The 13,589-nt window shown below is 44.1% G+C and overlaps 2 protein-coding genes across 3 annotated transcripts in view; both read right to left on the bottom strand.

The window, feature by feature from the left end:
* Positions 1-13,589, bottom strand: part of LOC116788859 (maestro heat-like repeat-containing protein family member 6) — a 946,858-nt gene that overhangs the window by 187,028 nt on the left and 746,241 nt on the right. The window lies entirely within an intron of this gene.
* MAP4K5 (mitogen-activated protein kinase kinase kinase kinase 5) overlaps positions 1-13,589 on the bottom strand; it is a 57,751-nt gene that overhangs the window by 38,609 nt on the left and 5,553 nt on the right. The window lies entirely within an intron of this gene.

The raw sequence follows: 13,589 nt of genomic DNA, 5'->3' as shown, positions 1-13,589 counted from the left end.
GGATTCTTCACTATCCAGTGTTATCCACAAGGAGCTAAGCTGCTCACATAAAGACTGCCCGGTTTCCAGAAAATCAGCTTCGCTTCTGAAGTACAAAAAAGATCATATTCCTCACAAAGATTCCTTTTCCATACAGGCAGTAACTGCCACTGTCATGCTGAAGCCTGAAGGAATGGATGGAGTCTGCCAAAGGCCTCTTGGCTGGGATTTGGAGGTCCAGGCTGGAGATCACTGCTATTCCTGGCTCTCAGCTCTCACACACAACAGCTACAGAGTTCCACCAAATTTTGTCCAATATTATCACTAAGCTTTTGCATAGAACCCATAGCTTGGACGTGGACTATTTCATGTTTGAACCATCAAACTCTGCCTGCTGGAACAGAAAGCTCCCTCCTGGGTTGGTATTTATGAACTAAACAAATCAAGTTCCCTGAGCCACTCGCCCCAAGACCAGTTTTCTGGTCCTACAGTTTATTTTCCAGCCGTTCTGAGCTGATGACACCAAACCCACATGTGATCATTAACTCCCGTTGTGCCAGCACTGAAGGTAAAAATGCTGAGTATTCCCTGATCTTCAAAATCCTTGTTTGGATGCCCACAGGTATGGAATGGTGTAAGATCTTCAGCCTAGACAGTGGTGAGCATGCAGCAAATCACCCAAAACGCTTCCCCAAGGAGTCACCTGCCTGCAAACGTGGCCAGTGGCTTTTGTTCCCTCATCTTGGACTGCACCAGCCTCACACAGACACACACAGCTCCATCCCTTCCCCTTTCCCACCTGTCAGCTGAAAACCCATCAATAATGAATTGCTGTTCTCTTGCACATCATTAAAAATGCAAGAAGGCAAGGGCTGAAAACTGGTTCTCCACGGGACACACCCAGATATGAAAAGTGTCAGCTCAGGAGTCCTCAAATCATTCTGAGACACTGTGAGTTGAACAATCCTCGACTCGTTTCCCAGGGGTGACGAGTTTGCAGCATTCTGTTTTGTTTTTTTTTTTTCAGAAAGAATTGTGTGGTTATCAAGGAAGTCACAGACAGGAAAGCACCACATCAGCACTGCTGGCTTTGTGAATCAAACCTGCAGTTTGACTACAAATCGTGTTTGACAAAAATATAAACCCCTGTGAAGAGTTAGTTAATGATCTACCAATATTTCTTACTGAAATATTTCAACATATCAATCAATATTTCTTACTTCTTCACCGCAGAGGGGGAATTGAAATAAGGCTAAGAAATTACAGTTCTTCTACTCCTCTTATTTACATTTTTCAAGCCCAACAGCAAAATATCTGCCTCTTCCCCACCCCCTGACATTTCCTCAGTATTTCAAGTCTCAATTTAAAATTATCTCAAACCAACCAGAGGAGCTGTTACTGCACCCCAAATAATCCAGGCCTGTTCAGTATCTCACGAGCTATTATTGAATGGAAAATTATCATTTATAGGCATTTATCACATAAAGATGACATACAGATAATGAACCTTGATGATCTCTTCTGCATATTTCTAATATTTCAGTCTAATGGAAGATAAAACCTGATAGATTTCTCATTGTCTTTAATTCTTCCAGCCTTGATTCCTTCAATATGTAAGGAAGTCTCCTAAAAGCTCATCTTGACATTAAAGGCTAAAAGACCAAATCCACACCTCCATCAGCAACATGGTCTAGTTCCTGTGTACCAGAGCAGAGCCCAAATCCCCAGGATATTTCTTTAAGACTTTCCCCCAAGAGGAAGGCAGAGCTTTTGCTATTTATTACTATTGATCTTAATTTTATTTCACGAGACTCAAAACTGAAAATCCTGCTCTGTGTTACTCAGAATGGAAATTAAAACTACGGGATTTTGGCACAAGGATTCCAAAGCTCCAACAGAAAATGTGACCTCCACAAGGAAGGGACCAGAACAAGGTGAACCACAGCCAAAAATTTCTTTTGCTCAATGTCATTCACAGAGGACATTTCCTGAGAAAGCAGCCTTTTGGTCACCTCTTCCTTCAGCTGTCCCACAGCCTGCTGAGGATGAGTGACAGCATCCCACGGAGCACAGCTCTTCCAGAATATTTTAGCAGCTGAATACTAACACTGCAGAACATCACATGGAGTCTGTGCTCAAAATAAAACAAAACACAACCACTCATCTTTTCTTTTTTCTTTTGAACATCCCGTTGCGTTGCTGCAGTGACCGAGCACATCACACACCTCACTGATGTGACAGCGCTATCAGCAGGACTATTTGGGGGAGATGGGAGAGTTTTATAACGTTACACACACAAAAAACATTGGGGTTTTCCCACTGAGATTTAACTTTCCTCCCAAAAAAGCTGCTGTGGGACAGTGGAACCCGAGGTGACACCCGTGGCAATCCCTGTGTGTGATGTTTCCCACCACCAACACACGTGAGAAAACACGTTCTGGGTAGGACACTTTCTGCAGCCAACGACCAGAAATAACACAGAAAACTGGTTTCAGAACCAGTTGTGCACTCTGCACTTGTGTTTTATTTGTTCTCATGAGTGCAAGCCAAACAATTCCACCCTGGGGGGGGGTCCACAGGACTGAGCCACGTGAGATGGCCCAAAATTAGACAATCTTGGACATCTGAATGCAAGTGCTCAGTGTCCTTTTCCAGGCACTAAACACTGAGGAAGAGAAAAGAAAGACTCAGGCAGCAATACCCCTCTCACAGCCTCCAAATCAGTAATTTTGATTTCCATGGTGAAATCCCCTCCTCTCCCCGGCGTTGTTGTCTCATCTCCAGCCTTGGATCAACAACCCAACTCGCCAGAAGAGCTGTTTGTTCGACCGTGTCTCCATTTAATCGAATGATAATTGCAGCTCCTGTGGCAGCCCTCCCACCCCTCCCCAGCTTATTCATCCCTTGCCAAGCTTCACTCACCAGTGACCACGACGTTCTGCTGTCTCCAGCGCTGCCTGTTCCTCCCCAGTCACTGAATACCCCTTCAAAAGGTACCTGACCTCCTGCCCTGCCACTGAAACAGGAGCTTCTCATCTGCTTTCTAGTTTCTGACCTCTTACACTTTGCAACTCTTAACCTGCTCTTTGTGGTTTGGGAAGTCCCATTTTGCTGTGTTTTTGGTTTCATATCTCACAGCACCGTCAAACAGACCCTTGAATTCATCTGCCGACGTCTCTGAATTCACATTTATCACTTTTTATCACTCTCAGCCAACTAAAGTGACCCAGAGAGATGTTTTTCACCTGGGCTGCCCTAAATCCATGAAAACAGAGTCCTTTCTTACGTGCAGCAGGTATTTCCTTTGTGATTAAAAATGAGAATCCAAAATATTACAGGCATTAGGGGAATAAAAAAAAAAGACACCAGACACAAGATACCTGAACAAACCAAGGCTACTGAAAATATGTACAGGAAGACAGGGGCACAGAGGCCTTGCAACAGCAGATGGGAACCTGAAGATGCCACCAAAAGCAGCCCATCTGTGGAGTAAAACTTCATGGAGCAACTGGCACAGCTTGGCACTACCACCAGACCCTTCAGTGGGACTCAGCTGGGAGCCTTCCTAGGGGAGGGTTTGGGTTTCACTTTGAGGTGTAGAATCCCTTTCCACAATACAAATACTCCCATGAACACAACATATTCTTGTGTTTAACTCCACCTCAGTTTTTGATCTTGTGCTCAAAGAGAGATGAGGCATTTCTGTGAAGTACAGACTTATTTGGGGTTGGAACGAGATGATCTTTAAGGTCCCTTCCAACCCAAACTAGTCCATGATTTCTCAAGATGAGGGCCCAGATTCCTCAGCACACAAGGAGAAACCCTCAAGACCAACCTCTGGGGTCCTGAGGTCTCCTCCAGCCTCGACACAGACCTGCCAGGAAGGACAGCAGGTCCTCAGGGGGCCTTGGTAACTCCAACACAACAAATCTGGGGGGTTTCATCATTTGCTTGGGTTTTTTTGGTGAACACACAGACAAACATCCATAAAATCCATAAAAGTCATTGCCCAAGAGGCAGTATTAAGAAATCTGACTGGAGCTGCCAGACTGGATTAGGTTTCTGATCCGAGCAGTTTAACATTTATCCCTCAAGCAAGTGGCAAGTGATGTGTGAGGGAAGAATTTGATCTCAGTGGATGGTGACCCGCTGGACCTTAAAAGAATTTGACTTGTGTCCTAATGCAGAAATTCAAATAAGTGTTCCTAGAGTTTATCACAATTAATTACACAATTATAATTTGCATAAATCAGCCTGTCAGTTTTAAAAATTATTTGTAAATAGAGCTGGGAAACTATCAAGCAGCTAAAAAAAAAAAATCAGCAACACAGTCTTCATGACTGGAAAGGAGATTCTTATTCCTCTCAAACACCATCTCTTTACCAGCTGAGTTTTAAAATGTCAGTATGTAGCCAGAAAACTACTCAGAAAACCCAAACTAATAGCAACAGCTAATCTGCATTGTGTGAGCCTAAAATTGCCATCCTTCACATGAGGACATCGCAGCCTTTTGAGGTCCTGTACGTTAGGAAAGTATTTTTGTAAAAGAAACAAAAGTCTCTGAAAACTGTGAGAAAAAAATTCCATGAAAATTTGCAAGTAAAGATTAACCCAAGCAGAGAGGTCAGAGCCAAACCTTGCTCAGAGCAGACCCAAACCTTGGTGTCAAGTAGGGCAATCACCTGTACAAGCCCCAGTGTGACTGCAGAGCTCCTCTGCCTGTGCTCCAGCCAAAAACAGTAGTTCCCACTACTGCTTTCCAGTTTTGTACTGAGTAGGGACTGTGCTGGTTCCTCTCCCGCTACCAGGCAGCAAATCACAAAAGGACCCTCAGAAGATTCATGGGAATGGAAAAGAATCCATGGATCCTACCTCCTGCATGAGGCCAAACCCATATAGATGCAGTTCTAGGTTTGGGGGTTTACCTCCTCTTTTATATCAGATAAAACAAGCAAAACCAAGCCAAAATTCCCCACAGCCCCATCCTAAGGAAACCTACAGGAAAACCTACAGTCCTTCCTGCTCAGTGCTGGGAGCATCTCTGTAACAGATGCTGAACATATTCTTCTCCTTTACCTGTGATGGTCTATGGATGGATTAAAATGTAGAAGATGGAACAAAAGAGGAAAGCTTAAAAAAAAAAAAAAAAAGGGACATCTCTGGCAAATGTTAATGCAAATTTTACTGGATAGGGTGAGGTTTGTGCCAGACCTGTCACAGAATCCCAGAACGGTTTGGGTGGGAAGGGACCTCAAAGTTCATCTTGTTCCACTCCTGCCATGGGCAGGGACACCTTCCACTAGACCGGGATGCTCCAACCTGGCCTTGGACACTTTCAGGGATCCAGAGGCAGACACAGCTTCTCTGGGCAACCTGTGCCAGGGCCTCCCCACCCTCACAGCCAAGAACTCCTTCCCACCATCCCATCTAACCCTGCCCTCTGGCACTGGGAAGCCATTCCCCCTTATCCTGTCACTCCAGGCCCTTGGAAATAGTCTCTCTCCATCTTTCTTGTAGCTCCCTTCAGGCTCTGGAAGGCCACAGTCAGGTCATACTGAAGCTTCTTTTTTCCAGGCTGAACAATCCCAATCCCCTCAGCCTTTCCTCATGGGAGAGGTGCTCCATCTCTCCCTCCCACTCCTCTCCCAAGGTGTGCCAGGACAGCTCACCTACGAATCCGATGTCTGGTTACTCTTTGCTGCTGGAAAAAGATACCTAAATACCATTTCTGATTTTCAGGGCTGCTTCTCTTTTAAGCAGCAGAATGATCCAGAGGCAATTGTTCACCCCACAATCTCCCAGCTGGATTTCTGGAGATGGAGAGCAGTACCAGGCTCCTTTATAGTGGAGGGCACAGAGGCTTTCAGAAACCATTTCCCCAACAGAGCCATGATAGATTCAAGATACTAAAACAGAATCATCTGTTACAAACATCAGCACACCACTACTTTTGGGGAGAAGCCAAAAATAAATTTTAAAAAGATGAATTTACCTGCTAATTTTATTTTCCAGTTTATCCTGCAGTGGCATTCACATGAGAGCCATCGCTCTGGACCTCCCAGCTGAATATTGCACGAGGACAAATATTGACTTTGTGGGTGCTTTCCACACGGACAATGCCACTCCTCGACCTCCAGAACACACAGCAGGACAAAGCAGGAGGCAGAATTCCCAGCTGTCGCTCCCTATTTCCACATATCCAGCACTTCCATTTTCCCCTCGCTGAAGAACAGAACCCAGAATGCACAGAAGCACCAAGGGGTTAAATGAATTCCACATTAAATCCCAGATCCATGAATGGCACCCCTGACCACAGCTATAATGCAAATAAGGTTTAAATGTTATTTACTTTTACTGGCAGTTGGTGAAATTTAGATAGTTTATCTCTTGCAGGGAAAACTGGGAGGAGGGGAACCCACCTTTCACTCACAGACTTCAAACACTTTCTTACTCAAGGCCAATTAACTCAAGCAATAAGGGATTAACAGCTCATTAATGACGCTGGGCCAACTCCTTTTATTCTCCAGAAAACCAAGGGAAGGATTTGTACAAGCAAAGTGGCTTTGCAGGTCTCAGCAGCCACTAAAACACTTAATTCTCATTCCTAGCAATAATTATTAAGGCAAAGACCTATGGCCGTGAGGATAATGATAATAAAGCAAAGATAAATGCATATCTTAACATTTATTTTGGGGGGGAAAAAAGAACAAGAGAAGTCAGCTCTGTGCTTCCAAGCAGAGGTTGGTTTTCTCCTATGAAATTGTCTTGGCAGACAATCCTTTGAAAAATATTTGGCATCATTCTTTTAGAACTGAAAAGCTAAAGCTAGAAACAGACCCTGACCACAAAAGTACTATTTAGCAACTAATGCAGCACAGAAGATACAAACAAATACCACATGGGGGGGGGGGGAATCTAAAAAAGTCCCAATTTTGACCCAGCTGCAGCAAAAACTAAACCAGAAAAGAATCTTTTCAAGCTACAGCCACGTGCATTAGATGGGTTTGGAAAGCTCCTAGAAATAGCTCACTTTCCTGGGGTATAATAGACATTTTTGAACATAGGATCATGAAAATCAAAGAAGGCCCATGAAGTGGTTGATATACTTAAATTGGAGCAGATGCCCAACAGCTTTACTGGCCAGAGTATAAAACAGGGGAAATAGAAAAAAAAAAAAAAAAAGAAAATATACCTTCAAATACATTAAGCTACAAACCAAGATGGATTTTAAAAGGGTTTATTCACCAGAAGATAGGGAGAGTAAGTATAAAACAATTTTTTTGTATGAAATGCATAGACCATGACACAGGAAAAAAACCCCCAGTATTATGGAGAACACATACAAGCAACATTAAAAGATTGTGTATTTTATCAGCTGCAGGGTAATTTATTTATTCCTTAGAGATGAAAGAACTAAGAGATGTGACAACCAAAATATTTGAAAGAAAATATCTGTGTCTCTTCTTTCCGCTGACAAAATAAAATAATCTGGCTTTCCAGGCAGGGAGAAAAAAAGTTTCTGAAGGAAAAGGCAGTGGATTTGTTTTGGGTTATTTTAATTAAAAACTAAAGAATTTAAGACCATCATTTACATCTTTAGCAAAGAAAAGGAAAATTTTAACTACTTTATAACCATTAGATAACACACAATAAATGTGTCTCCTCAGAAAGGCAAAACTGAGGAACCACCACAGGTATTTTAAAGAGGAAAAAAGTGGAATTCTGAGATTGCAGCAGCCTTTCAAACCCAAGGTACAAATCCATATTGACCCCTTTTCCTTATCCTAATTTATCTGATAGAACCTAGAGAGGTGCAGGTGAAAAACATAGATTTAAGCAGAAAAATCTCCCTCCAACCAAGCTGTTCAGTGATCACCCCCTAAAAATTTCAGGTCCTCAGAGATGAACTCACAGTGACAAAATTCAAAGGAATGAGCCCTGAAGTTGTCTTGATAAACAAAATAGGGCTGGGTGGTTTTGCTCTTTGTTGTTGTTGTTATTGTTAAATAAAACAGCAACCAGAACTGAAAGAATGAATAATAATAATAATAATAAAAAAGCAGCTGTGTAATCAAAGAAGTTAAAGGAAAATTAATTAAAAATAGGAGCTGGGAGAATTCTTTTTCTGCTCTGCAATTAAGCTTTGGTTTGCATCTGTCCTGGATCAATTGTCACCTTCTTGGGGTGGGAAATGGGTAAGAGATGAAGCTCCTTTCTCACACTGGGACAGCTGTTTCTACTGGAATAAAACCCAACACTGACTTACAATCTGAATTTTAAGGTGATGAAATAGCAATCAGTAATATTTCTAACGCAGTGGAAAAACTCAAAATCCCAGCCCAGCAATTCCGTTGGAATAAACAGAATTGACATTTCAGGAGGTTTTTTTTTTGATGAGGAAAAATAGAAGTTCTCAATGTGCTAGTACATGAGAAAGGTTAGAGATAAAATATGTGTTGCACTTACACTGGTTAAGTAAAGAGGAAATATGCTGCCACTTCACTACAGATGATAACTTGCACGATTTTCAGCTCTCTTATCCTCTCACACTTTATTTTTAGCCAGAATGGAGGGGAGAAAATGTTTTGATTTTTTCCTTTTTAATTTTTAAAATGTTTTTTTCTCAGGTTTGGACTGCTTAACTCGTTTAAACGACGTCACTTGAAAACAAGACTCTTTTTTTGATGTCACTTATAAAAACGAGAATCTTTTTCTACACTTTAACCCTCCAGTTATCAAGCACCAGTTTCACTTCAGTCACCTGATTTCGAGCACTTGGCCAGGCACTTCCTCACTTTACTGGTTCAGTTTTCTTTCAAAAATGAACCAAAACCACACTGCTCAAATACTGTGCACCATTACATAATTAGAATATTGCAGTAAATTAGGCCTGATGATTTAACTGGAACTTTAAGGAAATATTTTAAAATTTCAATATACTTAGGGGCATTTTTCACCTTGCCTTATTCCTATTTGTCCCCAAACGTTTTCAAACTCGCCTTTGCTTGATCCCTGGGGAATTTTGACGGCATGTCCCTCCATCCCAGGAAGCTGCTCAGCCTGCAAGCCCACAGATCCCATCTCCAGCAAATGTAATCCTCTCCCTGCAGCAGCTGTGTGCATTTTCCATGGACCAGCCTTCCTGAGCCAGACACCACGAAGGAATGTGTTGGAGAAAGCCAGAGGAAATCGTGGTGGGGACTCTGCACAGCCTGGCTGCTTCCCTGCTCCCAAAACTATCCCTCAGCTCTGCTCTAGGAAGCAAAACAAAGCACACAGGGAAAGTTACTCAGAGAATCACGGAATGGTTTGGGTTGGAAGGGATCTTAAAGCCCAGCTCATTCCAGTCCCTGCCATGGGCAGGGACACCTTCCACTAGCCCAGGTTGCTCCAAGCCCCATCCAACCTGGCCTTGGACACTTCCAGGGATGAGCAATTTCAAATCATGCCTTCCTCTAGCAAAGCCACAGCCTGCCTGTCCTCCTCCTCCATCCCATCAGGAGCTGCAGCCAGCACAGTCAGTCCGTACTCCAGACTTCCCACTGCAGGATTTACACAAAACTCAACACCCACAGAACGAGAAAAAGGGAAAATTTATGTTCATGTGCCCTGAGCAGGCGCTCAGTCAGATCCGAAGAGATGGCAGCTCGTAAAACATTCCCAAGATCTCCCTACCCACCCTCAGAAATCCCTCTGTCCCATTGGATACCGTGAGCCAAACTTAAAAACAGACTCTGGACAGGAACTGTTTGGCAAACTTTAAAAGGCACTGTGTTAATACAAAAGTTAGTCCTGGCTCTTCTCAATTAATCAAGGAGCAGAGCTCACACAGCGGTTTAAATTTAATCCCAGACATGCCTGACAAAACAAAATGGTTTTATCAGAAACTGCTCATCCTGGGGACTGTCAGAGGTCCGGAGTCTGGGCTGGGAATACCTGCAAGGGATACATCAAACACTCCCCCTTTCCCCCCTGCACACCAAATGCTTCAAAAAATTCCAGCTGCTGCTGTTTTCCAACCCCTCATAAATAAAACACAAAGAGCTGAAGCTGTTCATCACTGGAGAGCAAGGAGCACTCACTTCCTGTCAGATTTTAATTACTTCAGTTTGATCAAGACAAAATACATCTGTAAAAGATGGTACGGCCCCACCTTTATTCTTTTTACCCCGTTTACATCCTTGTGCCTGTGCAAGACTTTGCCACTTATCTTCCCTTGGGATTAATGACTAAATCCCCCCAAACGTCTTTGGGAGTCTAATGGTTGTAATTCAGCTGTGATCCTGTATGTCTGTACATTAAACAGGGAGTTAAGGCAAATATAACACAGTTCTGTGGTGCTTACAATAAGATCAGCTTCAACAGCCATGGTCAGCAAAGAATCATCCACACAGCTGAGAACAGAACACAAATACAGCTTTTTGGGGTGGACCATGCCCTCAAATATAAGAAATGATGCCTTTAATGCTGCACAGGACAAAGCTACTCAAAAAGTACCTCAGGAACGATTTCTTATCAATAAGATAACAATGTCCCCCCTGCACTGACCTCTTCACTCTGAAGAGCAACAGTACCTGGCTTTCTGGAGTGCCTCAAAATTCCCATTTTAGCAGGATGCAAATCCAGCTTTTCACACTAAGCTGAAAATAAGGTTCATTCAGCTTTTTTCAGTCATTCTTTCGCCACCCAAACCTTCCTCATCTCTGTGAAAACATGAACCTCCCAGACACTACATTTGTGAAGAAGACTTGGGAGGAGAGTAATTCCAACATGCCAAGATACCAAACCCGGCATTAAAGATGCCACTTTGAAGGATCAGTACACACAGCAGTTCTGGACACCAGGACTGGGGTACTTTGAGGATATCCCTGACTGCATCTTGCACAATCTTTTCACTATCTTCAGGAGCAGAGAGGTCAGCAGAAACACAGAGGCAACACACAGGACAACAGACCAGGAAAAAATGCTGGAAGAAGTAAAGGCTTTGGAGCAAAAAACTCAGCTCTTCTTACTCTCCCTCTGTTGCACAAAATGTCAGATTTTTTTCCTGCCTGTTCCCAATGTACTGACCAGTGTCTGCTCAAACTCTATCTTAGTGTTATTCAGTCTCAAAAGTGAGCAATTTTGAGAGATCTGTGATGTTTAATCCACCAGATCCATAATTCAACTGACTCTTGACACAGCAGAGAGGAATGTGCCATCCTGGCTCCTGTTCCCTGACTCAGAGATAAGATGTTGAACCTTCCCCTAAAGCTCCTCCACTTCCCTGATCTTTCTGCCCAGAGAAGCTGTGGCTGCCTCATCCCTGGAAGTGTCCAAGGCCAGGTTGGACAGGGCTTGGAGCAACCTGGGCTAGTGGAACGTGTCCCTTCCCACGGCTGGGGGTGGAACTGGATGATCTTCCAAGCCCTTTCCAACCCAAACCATTTTATGATTCTATATAAGCAAGTACCCTCTTGAATCCCTTTCCTTGGGATTTCACAGGAGCAGGATGGAAACACCACCCACAAAGCAGATTGACCCCTGAGCTCCAATCCCAAATGAAGGAGAAGCCTGAAAGCCATTCCTTTCCTCACCCTCCCATGTGCTCTTTCACCAAAAAGCTCCAGAGACACGGTCAAGCTGCAGCTTCTCAGCAGTGTTTTCCATCCATCCATCATGGAAGAAGGTCAGTTGTAGCTCTTGCAGCAGCTGAGGAGGTCTTTGTGGACACAATCCACTGTGCTGGATAAAATGAATTACTCTAACACTTGGGTGAAGGAATTTAGAAAGCTGAAGAGCAGAACAGAAATCTCTCTGTACCAAACTCAGAAACTCTTGTCAAAACTATCTAGGAAAGGAGAGTTTATCCAGCCTCTGGATGCAATTTTTTTACTGGACATCCAGAATGCACTCAGGAACACCGAAATTGCCATAAACCACAAATCAAAGGCTGCTGCATCCACCAAACCCTGCTGAGTGCTCTAATTACTAGGAATCCTTAAAAAAAAAATCGGGAAAGAACTATTCTAACTTGTTTAAAAAATTTAAAATGCAAAATTCTAACACATGACAAAGTGTGAGGAAGTCACAGAATCCCAGTATGGGTTGCGTTGGAAAGGACTTTAAGGATCGTGTCATTCCACCCCCTGCCATGGGCAGGGACACCTCCCACTAGCCCAGGTTGCTCCAAGCTCCTTCCAACCTGGCCTTGGACACTTCCAGGGATCCAGGGGCAGCCACAGCTTCTCTGGACAACCTGTGCCAGGGCCTCCCCACCCTCCCAGCCAAGAATTTATTCCTAATCTCCAGTCTAACCCTGCCAGTGTGAAGCTATTCCCCCTCATCCTGTCACTCCACGTCCCTGTGAAAAGTCCTGTCAATCTCAAACACGCGGATCAGGGCTGCCTTGAGCTGAAGAACAACTTCATGAATATGGAGATTTACCCATTTTGCATAATTCTGAACGGGAAGCACCTTGGGTTGATGCTGCCTCTCCTCATCATTCCCAGCTGCATCCAAGCAGCCAGGTGCCAAACACAACCGAAGGTGGCAGGGAAGGTTGTTTTTCCAGCTGGAGCGCGGCCGGACAGTTGCTGGTGTCAGCGGAACGTGCTGCCAAACCCCGGCACGGCCTCGCTGACAGGAAGAGCTGCTCCCTCTGACAGGGATGATCCCTGTGCTCCTACCACGCTCCTCTGCTGACAGAACTGGGACTCGCTCAGACACCTCATCCCATAAATCCCGGAGGCTTTCAAGGTTATCCAGAAATGCTGGTAATGAGAATGACCACTGCATCTTCCGGAGACGGAGGTGAAGTAGATCCCGGTGTCCTGATCTTTGTTCTTCCTTCCTGGAGATCTCCTCTGCTGTTGGGGGGTGGGGGTGGTCTGCGTTTCAAAGGGGAGGCATGAACTGCACTATTCACTTTCTTCTCAAGTTGAAAAGAAATCAGACCTTATTTTTGAGATTTTGGAGACTACCTGCTCTTCAGAGTAAGAGACAGGAAGAAATAGCCATGGGGATAAACACTACTCCCACCACATAACCTACCATTAACAGAAAACATGGAATCCCAGAACGGCTTGGGTTGGAAGGGATCTTAAAGCCCAGCTCATTCCAGTCCCTGCCATGGGCAGGGACACCTTCCACTATCCCAGGTTGCTCCAAGCCCCATCCAACCTGGCCTTGGACACTTCCAGGGATCCAGGGGCAGCCACACCTTCTCTGGGGAACCTGTGCCAGGGCCTCCCCACCCTCCCAGCTGAGAATTCCTTCCCAACATCTAACCTAACTTTCCCTTTTTCAGTTTGAACCCATTACCGCTTGTCCTCTCACTGCAGTTCCTGATAAAGAGGAACAAGAACGACAGGGGGTAACATTCAAAGCCAAACTGCTTTGAACGTTCCACGACAAACACCAAACGCTTAATAAGAAGAAGTTACAAATACCACAAATGGAAAAGCAAGGGTTTCCCATTCCACTCCTGAATATCCTAACAGAGACTTGTCAATAAGCCACTGAGCATCTTAGTTCTCAAAATACAAATCCTGCTGACTTAATCCTAAAAGACAAGCCTGTCATTTCCCAGGAGAGGAACTCCACAGGAACAAGAAGAAACTCAACAGCGC

The sequence above is a fragment of the Chiroxiphia lanceolata genome, chromosome 6 (genome assembly GCF_009829145.1).
Source record: "Chiroxiphia lanceolata isolate bChiLan1 chromosome 6, bChiLan1.pri, whole genome shotgun sequence".
NCBI lineage: Eukaryota > Metazoa > Chordata > Aves > Passeriformes > Pipridae > Chiroxiphia > Chiroxiphia lanceolata.
This window is presented reverse-complemented; position numbering and strand designations above follow the sequence as displayed.